Genomic DNA, 17,537 nt, shown 5'->3' on the forward strand with positions numbered 1-17,537 from the left:
TTCCCCATACAAAGCAAAGAGCCTTATCTGTGTTTGGGGCAATCTTTAAGACTTAGCAGGAATATCCCTTGGTCCCAACTCCCCTGCTTCTGACACAAAGATCATTTGTCTTCCTGAACGTCCCTTTACCTTTATTTAAGAAGAGGGCCAACTTTGAATACCAGCTAAGTGTTGGACACTGGCTAAGCAGGATGTTTGGCTTCCAGGTAACTTCGTGTCCCTATATGAGAAGTCAACTAAAATTCAGTGTAAGAGACTATTAAAAAATAAAGGTATCTGTTCAAGTGTGGAGGGTGGGGATTGAACCCAGAGGCACATACCCTGTCTTTATTTTGAACCAGCATCTTGCTAAGTTACTGAGGCAGGCCTTGAACTTGTGGGATTTATAGGCATACACCAACCACCACATCCAGCTAAGGGAAGCCATTTCTGTGGAAATAATTTCATATTTCACAGAAGCATTGACTTAAATTTTTGCATGAGCAAAGAATTAAAAGATCTCAAAGTTTAGTACTCATAAACCCTTTCTGAAAGAATTATGTGAAGATCCATTCCACCAAAAAAAATAATAATAAAATATCCAGTAACAAGAAGACATAGGCTACTAGATAACTGTCACATGTAGACACACTGGTCTAATTTGTTAGTTAACAAAAGTTACAAGTCCTAAGTAGTAGAGACAATACAAAACAACATTTTGGTAATATTAAACCCCAAGGTAATTTAAAACAAAGTGAGCCTTGGATGAATATTTGAAATGACAACCAATTCCATATTTTTTTCAGCAGTTTAAGACATTGTTGACCTACAAAGGTAACCGTGCATATTTCCTTGCAGACACACCCATGCAAGCACACTCACACTCAAACCAAGATACTGATTTTGTGAATAAACATGTACTTTCCACATGTTTATTCCTCACTAATGGAAAAGAAAACAGCTTGCTTCAATGATAGGACAAATGAGAGGACTATGGGAAGAAATGCAAAAAGAGAATCAGAGACTTTTCATGGTAATAATTCCAGATCTGCAGGATTTTTAAAAATCCTTTGTGTGATGTAATATACATATAGAAAATAAAGTCACCATCCATTCACACTGTAATTTAAACTCTTGTCAGGAAAAAGCAAATCATTGGTAGTAGGCATTCAGATATTTATAGACACGTATTTGTATTTATAGCGGCATTATTCACAATAACCCGAAGGTGAAGCAGCTCAGTGTCCATCAATGGATGAAGAGTGAACAAAATGGGACAGACATACATAGGGTGGAAGATGGTTCATCGGGAACTCCCGACACACACTACAACGTGGATGAACCACAAAGACATTGTGCTCGGTACCGTGACCCGGTGTAGAAGGGCAATGACTCCATCATATGACGTACCCAGAGTAGAGAGAGATGGTGGAAGGGTGGTTTTCAGAGGCTGAGAGAAGAGATCTGGGTAGTTCCTGTTTGGTGGGTTCAGAGTTTCTCTGGCAAAGGTGAGAAGCCCTGGAGGTGGGTGGTGGTGGTGGCGCCCCGCAAAGCCGGCATTCTCCGTGCGTTCGTTCCCTGCACTTGCAGGACCGCCAAAGGGTTAAGATGGTACTTCTTGTGTCTGTTTCACCACAACTTTAAGAACTAAGTAGACTGTATCCAGAAACCTTTCCCTGTCTTCTCATGCACACCATCCTCCCTCCTATCTTCTGCAGCAACCCCTCTTCTAGCTGTTTGCATTTCAGTGCAGTTTTACCATAAAGGCACGAATTCCCAAACAACCTAGTTTTGAAACTTTAAATAAGTAGAATCAAAACTGCGTTGACTTATGTGTCTGTTTTTGCTCAATATCATTTCCATGTTGTTCTTAGCTGCCACTCATTTTCAATAGGATTTTATTGTATGAGTATGTGACTGTTTTGATAGGCACTGCATTATTTCATTTTTTACTATGGTGAACAGCATTGCTGTTACCACTCTGGTATTTTCTAGTGTTCACATGCACTGGTTTCTAGGATATATTACCAGAAGTGAATTGCTTGGATCATAGCACATACCCACCTTCCACATAGATGCAATGCCATCTCTTCTCCAAAGGACTTGTACCCGTGTACATTCACACAAGAAATTTCCCTCAGCTCTGATATTCCACACCCTATTTTTTGCCAGGTGTGTTCAGTCCTTGTATTTTTTGCCAACCTCTTGTTAATTTCCATTTCCTGGATTATAAATATGGCTGAGTAATTTTCCAAGTGTTTTGGGCCATTTTGTTTCTTTTATACTATGCCTATTTCAAGCATTATTTTCTATTGAGGTTTTTTTTTTTTTTTTCTTGCTTGCTGATTTGCAGGAGTTCATTCTGCATGTGAGCTCTTCGTTTATTAGATGGCTTGGATGTATACTTCCATAGTTTGCTTTTTTACTTTCTTTCACAAATGGATGTTCTTAATTTTGGTGTAGTCAAGTGCAATCAGCATTTTCAACCTTGTTCTAACCCTGAGGTCAAGTAGATATTCCTCTACAGTGTCTTCTAAAAGTCTTGAATTTTTGCCTTTCATATTCTGATCTTTATTCATCTGGAGCTGATTTGTTTTGTACTTCATGCACAGTGAGGTCTAATTGTAGCCTGACTAAAATAATTTGGGTTCTGTCTTTAGCCATGTCTTCAGAGTCCTTATCGGAGAGATTGGGCTATCCTCAGTAACACGAAAATAGTGAGAACACTGTTATTTTTACAGAAGTTACACACATTTATTTCAAACTATTCCAAAAGGGAAGAAGAGTCTAGAACAGTGGAGGTGTTCCAGGTTTTGCTACCTACCCACCCAAAATGCACCCTCAGGGCTGACTTCTGCTTACAGTTGATATGTAAGCTTCTAGATCTTTCTTCTAGGCACATACATGCAATCCAACAGCACCAGGGACTCCTCGCTATTCTCTCCTTTGTGCTGTTCACTAGCAGCATGTTAGCCTGGATGCATCCCTGAGCTCATCCACTGGTTTCCACAATAAAGCCACGCAGCACAAGCATCTTTCGATTTATGTAAACTTCACTAAGGATTTGAGATCAGGAACATAGATGTGCCATACTCAACTCCATTGCTCTCTTCTCTCCCCCCACCAGTGAAAATCAAAAGCTAATTTTCCCAAACCTCATTTTTTCTCTAGCATAGTAACCGCTTCATTTCTTTATCGAGGGCATGTACCATGATACATAATGGTATATTCAGCTTGGAATTTATACATCAAATGCTGATCACCCTTCAAGAACCGGGGTCTGCAAACTGCAGCCCATAATCCAAATCCATCCCACTGCCTGATTTTGTAATCAAGTTTTCCTACAACACATTCATGTGGTCTCTATGACTCTTCTACACTACAAGAGCAGAGTTGAGTGTTGCAGCAGAATTGCTGCATCCCTAAAAGCCTCAAAGGCTTACAGAAAAGTGTGCCAACCTCTCTCCTACCCACTGTATCACCAGCCTCTTTAGCATAGGCCTGGCTTGTTCCAGGTGCCTGTCATAAATTGCCATCTGCAGTCATAAGTTTCAAGAATTAAAATATCTTGCTTATAGGTCTTGTGTAATTTTTGATCCTGTGAAATATTAAACACAAGGACTGGAATTAGCCATTCAATGAATCTATTTAGAAACCTGTTTCAACATGGCAAACTTGAATAGTTTCATGCCCAGCATGTCACCAAAGACCAATTCCTATGGGTCTTGCTGATGTCACTTCTTGACCTCAACATTTAAAGAGAGACATTCAGATACACAACCATTTAGCTGAATGCCACTTCCTGTTATGTAATCATCATGAAGCATTTATACCAAAACAAGTGAATGATTGGTTGGTGTTAAACAGTATCAATCTTGGTCGTGTTGATATTTTTAACTGCTCCCCCCCCCCATGTGATGGTCTGCTCACTCCTTGGGAAGCAGGGCTCCCTCCTCCTCCAGAGAGGAGATGGGCCACCACCACACCATCCCGCGTGCTTTCCAAGTAGCCCAGGAAGGCACAAGAACCAGAAGCATCCTGTGGCCTTCTGTTATGTCACTCACTCTATCTTTCCTATTCATATGCCATTTCTCGTCTTAGTATACTCTCTTTTACCATATGTTAATTTTCCCAGTAATGAACTTATATTATTTTTCCCTCTTTTTGCTTATTAAGGTATTAAATTCACAACTTTTAAAAGTACAGCTTGAGGGCTGGGGTTGTGGCTCAGTGGTAGACCGCTTGCCTAGCCTGTAGGAGGCACTGGGTTCAATTCTCAGCACCACATATAAATAAAAAAGAAAGATCTATCAGCAACTGAAAAAATACGTTTAAAAAAGTACAGCTTGACATATTGGGAAATTGGCTACCATCATGCCGCCACCCTAGAGTGAAGACCCAGCAGAATTCCCTGACTGACTTGCTCCTTTTCCCCTTGGTATTTGGTGTCTGTCCTCCCTTTCCTGTGACCTCAAGCAACCACTGCTCTGCTTTTTCTGAGGATACTTTGGCCTTTTCGAGAATTTCATGTAATGGGAATCAGACAGCACTTTTGATTTTTTCATTTAGAATAAATGATTTAAAGCCTTACCCATCTTGTCCTGGGTACGAACAGACCACTCCTATTTCATTACTGATCAGGATTCCCTGATATAAAATTTGCTCACCCATTCATCATTGAGTGATGGCATCGGGCTTCTATCCGGTGTAGGGCTGTTGTAACAATGCTCAACACTGTGGTGTGATCAGGTTGTAGGCTTCTCTTGAATAAATAGGTAAAAGTGGAGTTGCTGAGTCACATGATGAATGCACATTTACCTGATTCGCGCATTGACTCTCTCCCACAGTGGCCAGAGCGTTTTGCATTCCACGAGCAATGTAGAAGAGAAGAGCCTTTGCCCACATTCTCATCAGTCATTGTATTGTCAGTTACTTTTACTGCAGCCAAGGTGGACACATGAAGTCATGTCTCCTTTTGTGATTTTACTTTGCATTTTGGTGATGACTGGTGGTGTAATTTGTGTTACTGGCCATTTTAATATATTCTTTTGTGGACTACCTCATCAAGTCTCTTGCCTAGGTTGTTACTATTGTTTTTTTTTTAACCCATGTTGTCTTTTTATTTTGTTATGATTGTTCTTCATATATTCTGAATAGAAGCACTTTGTGGAATATGTATTTGGCAAAAATTCTTCCCTGGTCTATGACATTCCTTTATGCTCACCATGTCTTTCAAAGAGCAATCATTTTTAATCTTGATGAAATGTATTATATCAATATTTCTCTTAATATTTTCTGTTTTGATGCTTTTTTCCCAACAAATCTTTACTTAAGTCAACACTACAAAGATTTTTTTCCTATGCTATCTTCTAGAATATAGTTTCAGCTTTTACATTGAAGTCTATGATAATCAATTTGGTTAATATTTCTGCACTTTTGTGAAGTAGGGTTTGGAATTATTTTTTTTTTCAAATAGTTATTCAGTGAGTCGAGCACTATTAATAGAAAGAACTATTTTTTTTTTCCAATTGAATTACTTACCTTGATACCTTTGTCAAAAATCAATCGATCACATGAATGGGGGTCTATTTTTGGACTACTCTTCTCTGATCCATTGATCTATCTATCTATCCTCACAGCAATACACCTCTATAGTTTCAGCTGATGTTCAGCTTTCATTCTCAAAAGAATAACTGCTAAGATTGCTTGTCTTTAACAACTGCTCCAGATTCTATGGCAGTCTCAGGTTTTTCTGAACACTTGCATCTCATCGGTCTTTCTTCAGACAAACAGGGAACAAAGGAGCTGGAATAAATGCATCCATAGGTGTACAGGGCAGAGTCAAGGTCACTTCAACACTTTGAAGCAGCAGTCAAGACAGCCACAGTTCTTGAACCTATGTGTTGCACTCAGCTTCCAGTGAGCAACAGTAGGCAGAACACTACTCAGGGTAAAAAATGAGGCTTACAGCTGCATTGAGGTTAGAGCCAAGATCCATTCTGGGCTACAGTGGTCAGGCCTACAGTCTCATAAAGAGACTTTTAGCATAAAGTTCAATTACAGTTCAAACTGGACAAGCTTCTAACAGTAGAAAACCTTCCTGGGGTTCCCTGAAAACTTAGCAATGATGATGGTATCAACAAAAAGATTGAATGTTCTGAAATGCTTACTCTATGACAGGTACTATACTAATAAGCACTTTATTTTTACCAAAGATTAAAATAAAAATCTCCATTCATAAATGAGATTAAGAAAAAATACTGTAAGGAACTTATCTAAGATCACACAGCTAAAAAATGCTAGCTCCTTTGTAAAGGAGCTGACCAGAATCAAGTGCATGGTAAAATGGTAAGGTCTTAATGGTTGGCAGTCACTTCCTCCAACTTTTTGACAATATATGACTTCAGCAAATGATCATGGGACTCTCTTTGGGTGATAGACACTGATTGATACTCTCACATGCATCCTATAGCTGAATATTTACATGTGAGTTTGATATTAAATCCACCACCCACAATTGTAAATAAGGAAATGATGTGAACATACCATAAGTTGTTTGGGTTTGTATGTCAATTTGGGAGGAGGGGGCAAAAAACACCCGGAAAAGGATAGGAGTAGAATCCTACCCATTAACAGGATTGGAAAAAGCCAGTCGCTAGATTGCTGCACAGGCAGAAGTCATTTCAGCTCTATTTCTTAAAATTAAGCTGTGTTTTGAGACCATTGTATATTCCTAGCAGATGTGAGAAATGACACAAAAGAGTCCATGCACCCTTTATTCAATTTCCCCCAATGGTGACCTCACAAAGCTTTAGCTTCACCATCAGGATACTGATGTTGATGCAGTCATCATAGGGAGCAGCCCATCCCCAAAGGACCCTTGACACACACTTTGATAACTGTCCTCCCGCCCCATCATTTTCCAAGGCCCTGCCCATCATTAATCTGTTCTCCATTTCTATCATTGTGTCAGCTCAGCTATGGTATATAAATAGAATCATGCAGTATCTAACCTTCTGGAATTATCTTTTTTTCACTTAGCATAATATCCTGAAGATTCATCCGGGTTGATATTTATAACAATAGTGTGTTCCCTTTACATTGCTTACTAATATGACGCGATAAAGATACTCGGGTTTAACCATTCACCCAGTAAGGATTATATCAAATGATTCAAGTATTTGGAGATCATATATAAGTACGCAATTTACATATATGTAAAGGTGTTCTGTCTCCAGATAAGTCACCCTTTCATTAGAATAAATTCCCAGAGCTGTAATTTCTGGGTTGTATGATAGTTGTATGTTTACATTATTTTCTTAATGGTCCATCTGTTTCCCAGAGTAGGAACACTCTTTTGCATTGCCAGTAGTGATATGAGGAGGATCCAAGGTCTCCACATCTCCACTAGCATTTGGTCTTATAACTATTTTTTTTTTAATTTAGCCATTTTGAGGGGCATGTAATATATACTATTTTAAAGATATATTGATGAGGTTTTAGTTTTTATTTCTCACAGGGCCAGTTGCATTGAGTATATCTCCGTATACTTATTTGGGATCTGTTTATCTCTATGGTAAAATGTCACTCTATGTCTTTAGTCCATTTTCTAATTGAATTGTTTATTTTTTACTGTTGAGTTTCGAGAGCCGTTTACATACCCGATGTTCCAGTTATTTGTAAGAAATATGGTTTGCAAATATCTTCTCCCACTCAGTAGCTCGCCTGTTCACTCCCTTCCTGGAGCCTTCCACTGACAAAAAGTTTTCATTTTAATAATGTCAGTTTTATTGGGTTTTCTATCTGGATCATGCTTCCGGTGCCAAGCTTTGGAACTCCTGGTTACACCCTAGATCTGGGCATTGCTTCTTTTACATTCTTTAATGACCTTGATGCAAATTCAATTTTATTGTTCTTCTCAAATAATTAGATCTTCGCTTTGTAGATTTTTCTCTCTTTTTTTTTGTTTTATATTAAACTGAGTTCTACTCTAGTCTCCATTTCCTTCCTTCTTCTTGCTTTAACTTTATTTTATTATTCCAAGATTATTGGCTTGAGACTTTTCATCTTTTCTAATGAGAATATTTAGTGCTAGAAATTTCCCCCTCAGCAACTGCTGTAGCTGCATTCTAAAAATTTTGACATATTTTCATTTTTTGTTGAGTTTAAAGGCTTTTTAAAATTTTTCCCTAAGACTTCTTTGTCCTGTGAATTGATTCCTTAGTTTCCAAGTCTTTGAAGATTGTCCTATTTTTCTGCTGCTGTTTTCTAGTTTGATTCAATGGTGTTTAGAGAACATGCCTGCGAGATTTTAGTTCTTTTCCATTTGTTAGGGTTTATCAAATGGCCCACAACATGGCCCATCATGTACATGCTCCACTGGTCCCTGTCAACTCTATTTTTAATCAGTGTTCAAAACAACAAAGTCCATGATTGATGATTCTCGGTTCTTGGTTTGTGGAGATTGTGCTTTTTCTGGGCCTACCTGATCCAGAACTCCTCTACTACCTATAATATCAATGTCCCAAGAGTTGACATTCTCACTCTGTTGTTTCTCTGCATTTTAAATAGACTCTAAATCAGCCTCTGCCTCCCTGAGCTTTCTAACACAGCTGTCAAGAATCCACTGAGTGTAAGTTGGTATTTTGTGATGAGGAGTGCTCCATTTACAAAGTCCTATGGCCTTTGAATTGTCTGCTCCAAGCCCCATTATTCCTCATAAGCCTTGTTATTTTAGTTCATGATTTATAATGGTATTACTAATTTATCACAATTTAGTAAATTATCACTAAACACTAATACAGTCTCCACCCAGGTCAAAAAATAGAATATTGACTACACTCTGCCTGTCTCTTTCCCAAAGGTAACTATTACCTGACCTCTAAAATGTGGAAGTGTAGGGGCTGAAACTATAGTTCACAGGGTAAGTATACACTGTGGCATGTGAGGACCCTGGCTCCAATTCCCAGCACCAATAAACAAACAAATAAAGAAATATAATTCCAAACATTTTGGTTCCTTTCAATATGATTTGAGAGAGGTATGTGTGTTACACATAGCTGTGGTCTGTTCATTTTGCTGCACTGGTATTCCATTGTAAGAACATACCATATATATTGTTTCATTGATGGGCATTTGGTTTACATCCAGTCTGGGCCATGATGAATATAGCTGCTATGAACATTCTTCTACCAATCTCCTGGTGCACATGTGTACATATTTCTATTAGGAATATACTCAGGAATGGACATTTTGGGGTCATGGGCTAGGGGTGTTTGTAACATATGTTGTTATGCTATTTTCCAAAGTCATTCTACTCATTAATATTCCTATTAGCTGGGTAGGGAGACCTCATTGCTCCACAATTCCACCAAGACTTAGTATTTCAATATTTTAAAGTTAATCTTTACGATAAATATATACTGGTAACTTACGTTGATTTTAAATTTACATTTCCCTAATGTCTAACTGTGAACACATTTACATATGTTTATTGGCCATCTGGATAGCCTCTTATATAGATATCTTTTTTTAAAAAAAAATTTGTTGATATTTTCCTTATTGTTGAGCATGAGCCCATCATGTATTTCTCATAAATATGTATTGCACATATTTTCTCCCATCCATGACTAGACATCTCATGATTATTCTTGCATACAAAATTGTTAATTTTAAAGTTTTCTAATTTTGTGTGTGTGTGTGTGTGCTGGGACTGAACCCAGGGTCTTGTGTATGTAAGGCAAACACTCTACCAACTGAGCTATATCCCAGCCCCAAACTTTTCTAATTTGTCATGCTTATTATTATTATTATTTTATATTCTATTTAACAAGTTTTTAACTTTTCAAATATCATAAAAATATGACCCATATAATTTTCTGGAAACTTCACTATTTTATCTTTCCTATTTATTTCACCAATCCACCTGAAAGATTTTTTTTTCTGATATAAAATTCAAGGTAGCACTAAAGTTTACTTTTCTTTAAGTGGGTATCCTATTATATTAGCATGGTAAATTAAAAAAATTATTTCCCACTGCTCTTAGTGTCAGTTATACCTTTTTATAAAGATTGTTCCTGGACTCCCAAGTGCATCTCATTGGTCTATTTTTATAACTTTCTATGCTATATTCAATTACTCTATCTTCATAGCAAATTTTAGTATCCTATAGAATAAGTTTTTCTATCTTTTTCTTCTCCTTTACATTAATATAAAAAGTGATCATCAATAGTACTTTTTTTGAGATTGAGAGAGATTTCACTAAATTATTTTTATTAAATGTGTAGACTTGTTTAGGAAGAACTGAGTAATTTAAATTATCATCTACCAATCCACAAAGATGGGATAGCCTCCACTATTAAAAGACTTCTTTCCAAATTTTATAATTTTCTGTGTAGATGTCTGCATATTTTAATGGTATCTTATTTAATTTCTATTTCCCAGTACTTATAAGCATAATATATAATTTCTATAAATTTTTGTATATTAACCTTGTATCTAACAATTTTGTTAAACACATTAAATTTAATAATTTATATGTTAAAATCATGGTACTAAGTTTTTCTCTTTCAACCTCTTTCTTTTAGATGTATACAATAATTATATTTCATTATAGAAAAACTTGAAAACAACCAAATATTCTTCAGTAGGCAAATGGAAAACTGTGCTATATCTAAATAAAATGGAATGATCTATCAAGCCATCTACAAATATGGAGGAATCTTAAATGCATACTAAGTGAAAAGGCCAATTTGAAAAGACTAGATACAGTATGATTCTAAATACTTCACAATCTAGAAAAGGCAAAATTATGGGTACAGGAAAAAGTTAAATGTTTGCCAGGGGAGTTAAAGTGTGCGTGTGTATGGTGGGGGTGGACAGGCAGAGCACAAAATATTTTTTCTTATTGTTTTAAAATTGCCTATAAGTGTTAAATAGCAGTTAGGACAGTAGGTGTCAGCTGGATCTGGAAATGTCCCCCGAAAAAGGTCATGAAAGCATGAGCTCTGAACCAATGCAGAAGGTTCAGAGGTGGGGTTTTAAATCAATGATTACAGCTGGAACCTCATCAGTGGATTAGTACATTCGATGGATTAATAATTTGAATAGATAACTGGGTAGTAACTATAGGCAAGTGAGTTGTGGCTTGAGAAGTGGGTCATTAAGGGTATGCCCTTGGGATGTATCTTGTCCTTGGATCCTTGCTTGCTGTTGTTCTCTATTTCTATCTCTATCTCCTCTTCCTGGATGTCTTGAGCTGAGCAGCTTCCTCCATCAAGTCCTTCACACATGATGTTCTGTCTCACCTCAGACCCAGAGCAATGGAGTTGGCCAACCATGGATAGAGACCTCCGAAACTGTGAGCCCAAATAAATTTCTCCTCTAAATTGATCTTGCTTGGTATTGTCGTCACAGGAACAAAAACACAGGATCTTTGACTCATGTATTAGCTCAGAGGAAATTTTCAACTTTCTATTATTAAGCATGGTGATTGTTATCATTGTGTACGTGTATGTGTGTGTGTGTATGTGAGTGTGTGTGAGAGAGAGAGACGGAGAGAGAAAGAAAGAGAGAAAGAGAAAGAGATACCTGCTATGGCTTCAATCTTCAAAGTCCCCCCAAGGCAATGTATTGGAGGTTGGTCACCGGTGTGTGGTGCCTTTGGGAGACAGGCAAACCTTAAAAAGGTGGGGCTTAATGAAAAGAAGATACCTCTTGGGAGATACGGTCTTGAGTGGATATTATGACCCAGCCTCTTCCTCTGTTTCTCTTTGTTTCCTGGCCACCATGAGGTGAGCAGCTTTGCCCTACCATACACTCCCCACCGTGATGTTCTGGCTCATCACAGACCCAAGAACCAGAGAGCCAAGTAATGATGATCTTAATTCTTTGAAACCTGAGTGAAAATAATCTTTCCTCCTCCATGCTGACCTTTTCAGGTATTTTGTTACAGTGATAGAAAGCCAATTAACATAATACTCTATCAAATAAAGGTAAAAACTGTCTTCCATTTCTAATGCCTTATATGTATTTTTATTACACAGATGTTGAATTTTATCAAGTGATTTTGATCTATAAAATTGATCATTGCATTTCCCCACTTTTATCTGTAAATATGATGCACTGAATAGCATTGCTTGACTTTAGAATATTAAGCCAATCTTATATTTCTGGAGTCAGCCAAATATAGAGGTCATACACTACCCTTTATATGTAATAAATTACTTATTTTGCTAACTTGATTTGAAGTTTTTCTCAAGACTATTCTGGCCTTTGAGAAGCTATTTTCTGAAGAAGAGGTAAATTTGGCATGAGTTTTTAAATTTGAGCATTTTAAGTATTCACTGGCTAAAACTTTGGGTCTGGATTTTGTGTTAAAATTTCATTTACTTTAATAGTTATACAATTTACTTTTTCTATATTTTATTAATTTTTAAGGATATTTAGAAGCCTATTTTCTGGATTAATGTATTTTTTTATCATTTACAATATTTTCTTATTGAATTTTTAAAATGTCTGTAGGATCTGAAGCCTTGTTTCCCTTTTTATATCTGAGGATAATGATTCTGCCTTTCTTTGCTTGTAGACTCAACTGTGCCTTTCCAAAATTCATGAGAAATCACTAAGCTCCACTCTGTATTTGGCGGCAGGGGCTTTAAGGAGGTAATTAAGGTTAGGTGAGATCATAAGGATGGGGCCCTGATCTAATAGGATCAGTACACTTACAATAAGATGGATACCAGAACATTCTCCCCTTCCCATCTCTCTCTTTCTCTCCCTTCCTATCTCTCTCTCCACATATGTGCATAGGGAAAGGTCTCTGTGAAGACAACAAGAAGAGTCCATCTGAAAGCCAAGGAAAGAGTCCAACCAGGAACTAACCCTGCTGGCACCTTCATCTTGGGTTTCCAGCCTCCCAAAAGGCTCTCAAACCATGAAAAATTATGGAGGAGCCTTAAATACATACAAAGTGTGCATTGAACTTCTATTTCCCAATATTTGTGAGCATAATATAGAGGTTTTATACCATTTCATGAAGATGGTAGAGGCCCCATTATTCTTTCCAAAATTTTATAATTTATATATAGAAGTCTACATATCTTTTATTAGAATCTAGATTTTTAATATTTCATGTGATTTTAATGGCATCTTTACTTAACTTCAATTTCCTAATATTTGTGAGTACAATATAGAATTTTTAAAAATTTTTGCATATTACCTGGTATCTAGCAACTTTGTTAAACTCATTAAATTTAATGATTTACCTTTATGTTAAAATTGTGGTCCTAGGTTTTACTCTTTCAACTTCTTTTTTGTGGGGGAGGGGAGGGAAGGTACCAAGGATTGAACTCAGGGGCACTCAACCATTGAGCCACATCCTCAGCCATTTTTTGTATTTTATTTAGAGACAGGGTCTCACTGAGTTTCTTAATGCCTTAAGGTTGCTGAAGCTGGCTTTGAACTCATGATCTTCCTGCCTCAGCCTCCCAAGCTGCTGGGATTACAGGTGTGCACCACAATGCTGGGCTCAACTTCTTTCTTTTTAATGTATATAAAACTATATTCACTATCACCAAACTTGAAAATAACCAAACATCCTTCAGTAAGTAAATCGGTAATCCGTGGTATATCTAAATAAAAGGAAATGAGCTATCATGCTAAGTGTAAGAAACCAATCTGGAAATGCTACATACAATATGATTCTAAATATTTAACAGCATGAAAAAGGCCAAACTATCAATACTTATTCCCCAACGTGATGGTCTTAGGAGGCGTATTCTTTTGAGGGATAACTAAATCATAAAGACTGCACCTTTTTGAATGGGATTATGGCCCTTATCAAAAGTATACATGTGAGCTAACTGGTCCCCCCCACCACACACACATGATGTGAGGATATAGCAAGAAAGTGCCATCTCTGAAGCAGAGATTTTGCTATAATCAGTCACTGAATCTGTGGAAATCTGGATCTTGAGCTCTCAACCTCCAGAACTACCACCCAATTTGTGGTAGTTTGTCATGGCATCCCAAGGGGACAAAAAAGGTACTGCATAAAAAAATTAAAAAAAAAAAAAACTTATACAAAGACCATGAGGCCTATGATAATTTTGTTTTCTCCAAAAGAATATGTATATTTATTTTATCAGGCACCCTTTTGATCCAAATTAAATTATTTTGTCACTTTTAAGACCTGTATTCTAGAGTTCAAGCAATGATGGCTTCCAGGTATTTCACTCATTTACATGCCAGGGGACTACAGTGTTTGTCTTCTTGACTGCACATGGCTATCAAAAGTATTTCTTGGCTTCTTGGAATTGCACTTGCCTCTTCCAGAGTCACCAGGAAACTGTAGAGGTTAAGTGACCTCAAGTGCCAGCCCCCAGTTGTTTGGATTTCCTGGATTTTGGATTCATAATTCTTCATGCCTTAACAGCTCCCTAAAACTTTCAAGGAAAGATATTAATAAAAAATTTTGTCCAATTTGTCTAGTTACTCTCAACATGAAGTTTGACACAAATTACTAGAATTAGTTTGCACTTTTTAACTGAGAGATTGTGTCTTTCTTTAAGCCATGATTCAGCTACTTCTGAAATATTTAACTTTCAGCCATTCCTGGATTCTCTGCTGATTGAAGCTTCCATTAACACCTGTGGGAACTTATCAGTCATGTTTCCTATTTTGTCTTTTTCATTTCTTGATCTCTCTCTATACTGCATTTTGCATGAATTATTCACTACTATCTTCTTATTCACTAATTGTATCTTTGCTCTTGTATTCACTCTTTCTATGAAACTGAAATTTTTATTTATTTATTTTTCTCACCCAGAATTTATTTGGGGCCATTAAAATTTATCCTTTTGTGAGTAATATTGATAATATGTATTCTTGGTATAATGTGATAAAAGTGGCACTGTACCTCTGTGCTTTTCCTCCTCGAAATATGTCACACCTTGTTCTAATCACCCTCTCTCTCAAAGGCTCTACAAACTCCCAATAGCATCACCCTATGGACCAAGTCTTCACAGTTGACCTTTGGGTGACATAATTAAATAATTAAAGCATACCCAAATCACAGCTTCATAACCCTGATTTACAAGGATTCATGTCCATCTCCTAAAGCAAATGCACTAATTCCATCCCAAGCGTCCCAAACTCTTGACTGTTCTAGCATTGCTCAAAAGTCCAACTCCAAAGTTTCATGTGAGATGCAAGACAAATCCTCAGCTTTGATCCCTTTTAAAAATAAAACAATCAAGTTACCTACTATATGGTTTTGGATGAGATGTTCCCCCAAGTCTCACATATAAGTCAGTGCAAGCAAGAATGTTCAGAGGTGAAATGACTAGATTTTGAGAGCTATAACCTAATCAGTGAATTAACTCACTGATATGGATTAACTTGGTGGTAACTGTAGGCAGGGCGTGGATACACCTGGGGAGTGTCTTTGGAGTTTACATTTTGTTCCTGGTGTGTGGAGCTCTCTCTGCTTCCTGGTTGTCATATCCTGAGCTGCTTTCTCTACCCTGGCCTCCCACCATGTTGTTTTGCAGCTCCTCAGGCCTAGAGCTATGGAGTCGGCCAACCATGGACTGAACCTCAGCAACAGTGAACTAAAATAAACATTCTTCCTCCAAATTGTTCTTGTCAGGTATTTTGGTCATGGTGATGCAAAAGCCAACTGAAACACCTACTTCCAAGGTACAATGTTGGGACAGATACAGGAAAAACATTCCTATCCCAAAGGGAAGGGGAGGGAAATAGGAAGGAAGAATTAGTCCGAAACAAGATTGGAATCTAGCCAGGATATCATTAAGTGCTGAAGCTTCATGCCCAAAATCTGGGCACACTGTGGCAAAGGATGAGCCCTCAAATTTTGGAAAACACCTTTGGTCATGGCTCCTCTAGTGACCCTCTGAGGCTGGTTTTGCATACCGACTACAGTTTTCCCTGGTGAGCATTGCCTGTCGCTGACACCTCTACCATCTTGGGACCTCCACTGTAGCCTCCTACCCACAGATGCACTATGATATACTCCACTGGGGCCTCCCTGAAGGCTCTTTGACCCTGCAGTACATTGTCTGACCTCCCAGGCTGTCCCCTGAAGTCTGAAGTTTCAGGGTAAACCGCCTCGACTCCCATAAACCAATTCCAAACTCACATTCTGCTCACTTGGTAAACCAGCAGCACATGGACGACACTAAGGCCAGCCACGGCATGAGCTGCACCAGGGCCAGCTTCCCCCACTGGCTGTAGCCAGGGAGGGTTTGGCAGTTAAATATAGGGAGAAAATTTCTTGGGTAAACATGGGGCTCTTTCCTGAAACATATCTTCCCTAGAAGTTTTTTTAAAACAAACTTGTACTTCTAGGCCTCTGATGGTGCTGTGAGAGAGGTGGCTCCCAAGGCTTCTGAGATGTCCTCGGGGCACTTTTCCTATTGTCCCCAAGCTAAGCACTTGGCCTCTTTTGATCTGCCTTAATCTGCTTAGCAACCACTTTCTCCTTGGCTGTGCTCCATTTTTTGGCCAGGCAAAAAATTTTTCAAATCTTTTCATTATCCTCTTTTGGCTCCTGATTCTCACTGCAAAACAGACTGAATGTAACCAGCAATACCCATGCCTCAGCCTCAATGAGCTACTGTTTTGAAATCTCTTCCACCAAATAAGTTAGTTTGTCATTCCCAGCGTCCGCCTTCCGCAACGTCTTCAGACACGGACACACTGCAGTCATGTTCTTGGCCATCGTGTAAAAAGAGTGCCTTTCACCCAAACCCCAATAAAATCCTCATTTCCACCTGAGACGCATCAGCATGTTTTTATTAGCATTCTGACCTAATCCCCGATCCCAAGTAGAATCACCTAGAACACTCTGCCAGCTGGATTCTGGGTTTTTCTCTAGCCTGTTCCTCTCCATCCCATAAACCAATTCCAAAGGCTCCTCCACATCTTTAGGTATACTTATAGTAAAGTACCATTCCTTAGGAACAGTTTTCTCTGTTAGCTTTGCATTAGTACAAAAAAAAAAAAAAAAAAAAAAAAAAAACTTTAAAAAATTTACTATATAAGGAGAAAAGATCTATTCAGCTCACAGCTTTGAAGGATCAAAGTTCAAGAAGTGGCCGTCCCTTTAGTTTGGCTTCTATTGAGAGCAGCAGATATTGGCACATCAAATCAGGAACCCATATCTAAAAATGGAACAGAGAGAAAATGAGAGGCTGAGGGCCCATAATCCCCTTCAAGGGTACAATTTCAATGGCCCTAATGATCTCCCAAAGATTCTACTGTCTCCCAACATCACCACCACATGGATCAAGACTTCAACCACGATGGGTCTTCGGAGATGCTGTTGATTGAAACACACCCAAACCATAGCAAGACATATGGGGACTCTGTACTTTCTTCCCAATAATACTTTAAATGTAAAACTCTTTGAAAATAGTTTATTAAAACCAGACATTCCATCCCCCCAAAGTGTTGTGTTCTTGGTTCATTTCTGCCTGTTTTTATTTTGTAATTTCTTGTTCTTTCTTTATAAATAATATGTTTTCCCTTATTGTTTT

The sequence above is a fragment of the Callospermophilus lateralis genome, chromosome 8, assembly GCF_048772815.1.
Source record: "Callospermophilus lateralis isolate mCalLat2 chromosome 8, mCalLat2.hap1, whole genome shotgun sequence".
Lineage (NCBI taxonomy): Eukaryota > Metazoa > Chordata > Mammalia > Rodentia > Sciuridae > Callospermophilus > Callospermophilus lateralis.